Genomic DNA, 7,235 nt, shown 5'->3' with positions numbered 1-7,235 from the left:
TTAGATGCTAAGTTGCTTTGTTTTGAATTCCTTAAAGAACTTTATGCAACTGACTCAGATTTTGGTGAGATTTTTTCCTCCTTGCCACGACACTCTCGTGAGCATTATTTCATCTCTCAGGGGTTCTTATACTACAAGGACAAGCTTTGCATTCCCAAGAGCTCCATGCGCACACTCTTAGTAAGAGAATCTCATGGAGGAGGGCTAATGGGGCACTTCGGCATTGCCAAGACCTTAATGATTCTCCAAGAACATTTCTTCTGGCCACGCATGAGGAGTGACGTGGTACGCCACATTGAGAGGTGCGTGACTTGTCACCAAGCAAAATCAAAGGTACACCCTTATGGTCTCTATACGCCTTTGCCAATTCCACATGAACCATGGGTTGATCTGTCAATGGATTTTGTGCTTGGACTACCTAGGACTAAAAAAGGACATGATTCAATCTATGTGGTAGTTGACCGTTTCTCCAAAATGGCCCATTTTATTCCTTGTCTTAAAACAGATGATGCTAAGCATGTTGCAGATTTATTCTTTCGTGAGATAGTTAGATTACATGGCATGCCACGCACTATTGTTTCTGATAGGGATGCCAAATTCCTTAGCTATTTTTGGAAAACTTTGTGGTGTAAACTAGGTACTAAATTGTTATTTTCTACTTCTAGCCACCCACAAACTGATGGTCAAACCGAGGTTGTTAATAGGACTTTATCTACTCTATTGCGCGCAATTATTAAGAAGAACATAAAATCTTGGGAAGATTGCTTACCACATATGGAATTTGCATACAATCGCACTGTTCATTCTGCTACACATTATTCGCCGTTTGAAATTGTGTATAGCTTTAACCCTCTCACACCTTTGGATTTAACTCCTTTACCTGTTCATGAGAGAGTTAACTTGGATGGTAAGAACAAAGCTGCATATGTACGTGAGTTACACACTAAGGTGCGAGCCAACATCGAGAAGCGTACACTTCAATACATCCAAAGTGCCAACAAGGGGCGCCGCAAGATGATCTTTGAGCCTAGCGATTGGGTATGGATACACATGCGCAAAGAGAGGTTTCCGGTCAAAAGGCGTAGTAAGGTACTTCCACGGGGAGATGGTCCATTCCAAGTCCTGGAGCGTATAAATGACAATGCCTACAAACTTGAACTTCCAGGTGAGTATGGGGTACATGCTACTTTTAATGTATCTGACTTGAGTCCTTTTCATGCAGACGATGAGTTTGATTTGAGGACAAATCGCCTTCAAGAGGAGGGGACTAATGAGGAGGGGCTCATGGCTGCTCAAACTTCTAGTGCTCAGGTCATGCAAATACCCAGTGGTCCAATTACAAGAGCGCGTGCTAGGAGAATTCAAGATTCACTTCAAGCTCTTGTTTGCACGATTCAAGAACGAGTTGGTGATGACTTGAGGACCATTGAAGGATTACATAATGGAGAAACTACTCTCTACACTTTCCTTCAAATGGAAGAACCAAATGAAGACTAGTTCATGGAGTACTAGCTTGCTAATTAGGGTTTTAATTACCATTATTAGTTGTTTGTTAGCATTAATAATTTCGGTCAATTTTCCCTTCACTTTGGCCGAATTTAGAGTCTTAATTTTAGTTAATTAGTTGTTAGATATTTTCACCCTTAATGAAGGGCAAGGTCGTCCATTGGACATTCTAGGGTTTGAGTCCTGTAAGGCTATATATAGCCTAGGTTTTCATTCATTAAAGGACAATTCCGATTTTATAAAATATATGTGAGTTATTTCACTCTCTCTTGCCTCAAGAGAATTTCCTTTGAATACTTGAGAATCAATCTCAAGCTGTTCATTGAACTTATCAATCAAGTAGTCTCCTTGATTGTGGCGTTCTACTATCCATACTTTTGGTTCACTAAATTTGCTAGTCTTGGGTTAAGGAATCTCCTTAGTTCGTGGCTTGTGATTCTAGAAGGGTCAAAGTTCCGCAAATCATCCCAACTTGGTGTTCGTCTAGATCCGTTGCACATCACAGGGGAACTGCATCCCTTGGTCCGAAGGTGATCTCCTCATCCATGGACAAGCGTTTCAGGGAGTCATCCCCCTCGGGGGGGGCGCATGTTCTTCCGAGCTGCATGGCTGTCACCCCCCGTGGGGCTCCCAGCAATGGTGTTTATCACCCCCGTTAAGTTCTGAGTGTCCTGGTCGGGGGAGTTGCCCCGAGGAACGTCACGCCGCTCAGGGCGGTCGCGACGCGGGCCCTCGCCCCTGTCTCCGCGGTAGGTGCATCCTGGTTCCTGGCCTGGTCGACCTTGCCGCACGAATCGCCCCAGGAAGCCGCGCTGGATCAGGTCGTCGATCTCCTTTCGCAGGGCCCAGCACCCCTCCATGTCATGCCCAACATCACGGTGGAAGGTACAGTATCGGTCCTGATTTCTTTTGTTCCGGGGTGTCCCCATCTTAGGTGGCCGTTCCCCTAGGCCCTCCGCCTCTATAATGGCCAGAATCTGGGTTATGGGTCGAGTTTGGGGGGTGTAGCCTTTTTCCGAGAGCGGCTGTTGAGCGGGGATTTTCTCCTTTGTGAGACGATCGAAAACATTCTTCTTGGCCGGGCCGTCCTTGTTCTCGGGGGGGTTCCCCCATCCTCTCCGATCTCCGATCTCCCGATCTGACTCCCTCTTCAGGTGAGCCGCCTCCTCCGCATTAGCGGCGGCGTGTGCCCTGGTCAAGAGCTCCTCTAAGCCTCCAGGAGGCTTCTCGACGAGCTTGTAATAGAGCTCCTCCGCCCTGAGCCCGTTCATAAAGGTGGCCATGACTACCTTTTCGTGCTTGTCCCTGATCTGCAAGCTCTCCATGTTGAAGCGGGTCATGAAATTCCTCAGGGACTCGTCCGGCTTCTGCTTGATTACCATCAAGTGGGCCGCGTTTTTCGAGTAAGTCTTCGAGGAGACGAACTGGATGGCGAACTGTCTGGCCAGCTCGGGGAAACTCCGGATGGACCCCGGTGCCAGACCCTGAAACCAGAGCCGGGCCCTCCCCTTCAGAAACATGGGGAAGGTTTTGCAGCGGACTGTATCCGCAGCGGTTTGCAGACGCATGTGCGTCAGGAAGACCGAGAGGTGGTCTTCCGGGTCGGTCGAGGCGTCGTGCAGCTCGTTGTTCGGGATCTTGAATCTCCGGGGTAGTGGGTAGTTCTCTATCTCCCGGGTAAAAGGCGAGGAAGTGTAGTTGTGCTCGTACGACTGCGGCCGCAGGATCTGCTCAAGCTCGTCCAGGACAGGCTTCCGCTGGGAAGGGTCCCGCGGCCGGCTCTTGATAGATCGGGTGGGGGAGCGCTCAGGCTCCTTCCACGCAAGCTTCCACAAGGAGGGATTTCTTGGCCGGCCCCCAGCGGACAGGTCGCGAGAGTACCCATCGCTATCCCCGACCACCGAGGCCCGCGGCCGAGGGGGAGTCCGTGGCCGTTTCCTCCTGGGGAGCTGGCCCCGTGACTCATCCTCCGAGGGAACGGGAAGTGATTCCCGCTCCTTCCCCTTCGCCTTGGTGGTTTGTGCGCCCCCGGCTTCACCCCCCTCCTTTGCCTGTCGAATTATATCCTCTAGCATGGGAAGGTTCTCCGTCACGAACTGGAAAATCTGCTGTCTCCGTTCCCCAGAAAGGGCTGAGCCCCCGGCGCCCCGAGCCGCCTCGGTCTCCATTCGCCGGGACCCCTCGCCGGCCCCAGGATCGGTGTTCTCTACGGCTCACTTGGAAGAGTTCTCGCCATCAACGCAACTTCGATTACCTGTCGTTTCCCACAGACGGCGCCAACTGAAGAAGCGCTAAGCTTCCCCGAACCGAGCTGACCTGATGAGCTCGGCGTGTCGATGAGGAGAGCGTGTCCCAAGCCTGCAAAACGAACAAGAGAGTGATCTGACAGGGGGGTCCCGAGGGCACTCCGACGATCAAGTTAGTTTTTCGGTGAGTGGGATTCACGGGAAGTAACACTGTAACGACCCCACCTCCCCCTAAGGCGAACCAAAGGGTTTAGCGGACCGACTGCCCAGCTCTCGCCGGGACTCACTCACTTACTACATTTCTCAAGTAAATTACAAGGTACAACTCAAATAATACATCCAATTCTCCAAAATTACATATCATAAGCGAAGCGGAAACTAGTTCTAAGCGTAAAATGTAGATTTACATCCGATTCAATTCCAAATATTTATTCAAGCCCAAAAGTACACAAACCTAAACTAAAACTAAACTATACAAGATGTACGCCATCCAGCCACACAAAGATCCAAAAACAAGTTCTTCCTTTACTTCGATCCCTGTGGGGAGAAGAAGATAATAGGGGGTGAGCTAGAAGCTCAGCGAGTGACCAGTAAAATCAACAGCCAAGTATATTTCACAATAAAGCATTGATATGATGCCATGATGCAGTAATCAAATATTCATTTATTGCTCATGTGAGCCAGTGAAGTTCTTGTACTTAAATATCCAATGCTCGTTTAGATCAGGTAACCATGAAACAGAAGTAAGGAGCCATCGTACTCCAAAGAATGTGTAAACAATAGTAGAGACATTGGTTCTAAGCACAAGACTTTCCAGGAACTCATTGGAGCCAAATTATGTCATGGCATACACCCAAACCCAAATGATATGCAATGGAGTAATAAATGCAAGAATTAGTCCAAAAGTAACTTTGGAAATAGTTGAAGGATCACTCACTCAAACTATAGTGCCTGAAGTAGTCACGTTCAATTATACTCCAGATTTGGAGTCCAGATCTGCGATAAAAATCCGATTTGAGAACTTTGAAACACGAGTAAGATTTTAAACTTAAACGTTCCGTTCATCAGAATCAACCAATTGAAATTCATTTGAAAGACATTCGTGAAACACTTGCTCGCTTTTCAAATCATAAGGTTTTTGTAGCATATATACTTGGAAACAATACTTGAGTTGAAAGTACAAGGAAATACAAGTTTACACTGGCCATTATATCTTTTCCTCAAGAGTACAAGTTCGTTTAGGTTTTTAACGTATAACCATCGATAAAAAAGTAGCAAAAGTTCTCGCTAGTTCAAGTGGTAATCACTTAACCTTCACTCAAGTTGCAAATATAGTTTTCTAGTTCTCGAGTAAAAATTCGGGCAGCATGCCCTTTGTGTTTACCTAATTTTCCAGCCATTTAGGCTTCATTATTTTTCCTCAACCAAAACCCAACATCACATATATCAGAAATTCATGTCAAGAGCCGTTCCATAGGCTCACAATATCATAAGATCAAGATTCACAATAATAGCAAGTGCAGAAATTCAATTTAGCAAAAGACAGATTTGACGTATGGATGCGGAAATAACATATCCGAGGCTACGCTTATCGGATTGAGGCGCAACCTATGCCGTTTCGAAGCTAAGACTCAGGGATACAATGTTCATGAAGGTCACTTAGTCCATTTTCTAATGTAACTTAGTCAAATTCTCAAATTACAGAACCAAAATCCACTTTGTCGGCTGTTTAACCGCATTACACTGTAATGGACATATCTCAGGCTACAAAAGTCCAATTCTGGTGTTCTTAGAGGCATTTGAAATCTAAGTCAGAATACTACAACTTTCATGTTTTGGAAAAAGCTAAATCAGTACGAATCCTAGTCAAAAAACGTGATAAACTGGACAAACTGATCACACGGACTGCTTGGGAAAAACTTAAACCAGTAAGGGTATTTTGGACTTTTCACGACCTACGTTGCTCCGATTGAGCTGAAATTTTGTAGGCACCTATAAAATACCATTCTCTACAACTTTCATTCTTTGACCTAAGGCAATTCGGCCTCTAACATAGGGTTACAAATTCGGACAGAATGTTGGGGAAAATTTTCCAGATTCTGGAATTTTTTGTAATCAATGGAACTTTCTCAATTTTCTTGTTCTAATCACTACCAAAACACCTTATACAACCTTAATTGCAACATACAAGCATCATACAACAAATTGGGTATAAATTCCTCTAGCCCTAGTTCATCATATAAAAGGGGAAAACTTCCAAATTCATCACACCCACTTGCATAATCATGAAATCAAACCAAAACTTAAGCTAAAAACACATCTTAAAGCAAGATTCAAAGCAACAAAGATCATGATCAAATGTTGGTACCTCAAAAACAAGGCTTGGTAGAGTGATCCTTCACCCCCTTTGATATTTCTTGGTTCCTCAAGCTTCCTAACTCACAAGCTACCCTTTAATCGGTTTGGATTTGGATTTGTTACTTGGGTTGAAGCAAATCAAGAAGAAAATGGTGAACTCTTGCTCTCCCTTTTTTCTCTCTTCTTACTCGGCCAAGATGCAGAAAATAATGAATGAGATTAAGCTAAGTTTGTCTTATAAGAAGGTAGAAAGGTAAGAATTAATTCTAACCACAAGTTTGGCCAACACTTGGCCTAACCTTAACCACAAAAATTTTCTCTTTCCTTCCTTGCATTTGAGCCACAAATTTCGGTCAAAGCTGCTGCAATTTAAGAAGATATTTTGCTCACAAGTCAATAAGCTAGTTTGGTAAGAAAAATGGTGATCAAGTGGTGCGTTCAATCGGTAGTGCGCGCGACCCGCCGGTTCGCGCCGTTTTTCTTAAAAACTCACGTACTAGGGTTTTTGCTTCCCATTCACTAACCTTATATCATTGCTACTACTCACATATTATTTTTCACTTAAAAGTCACTTTTAATCACCACATTTGATCCTTGCTCCGTCCCGAAAATTCATCCGGCGGAAAAATCGCGAAAACCCTAATTTGCTCAAATCTTGAAACCGAAGTGTGAAACCCTATTTTCTAGGTTCATTGGCACTTATTGTGGGGTGATTGAGTAGTAGGGCCATTATAAAGTGGTATTTATCAAAGAAAAGGGAATTTTAAGAAAAATATAAGGAATTTGCACGGCTTCTAGCCGGATTCTCCACAAAACACTATTCACCAGCAACTTTTTTCCAAATTTAAAATTCCAATAGATATCTTTGATGGTGCAACATGTCAAGTCAGTCAACAAACTTCTTTAGTTACAATGATCAAAGAAGCAAAACTAATAATTTGGGACGAAGCACAAATATCTAAAAAAGTAGCAATTGAAGCTTTAGATGATCTCTTAAGAGATTTAATGAATTCAGAAGAAATATTTGGGGGAAAGGTAGTTGTGCTTGGTGGAGATTTTAGACAAACATTGCCAATTGTTCGAAGAGGAACAAAAGCTGAAATGATAAATGCATGTTTGATAAAT

Source organism: Coffea eugenioides, chromosome 9 (genome assembly GCF_003713205.1).
Source record: "Coffea eugenioides isolate CCC68of chromosome 9, Ceug_1.0, whole genome shotgun sequence".
Lineage (NCBI taxonomy): Eukaryota > Viridiplantae > Streptophyta > Magnoliopsida > Gentianales > Rubiaceae > Coffea > Coffea eugenioides.
This window is presented reverse-complemented; position numbering follows the sequence as displayed.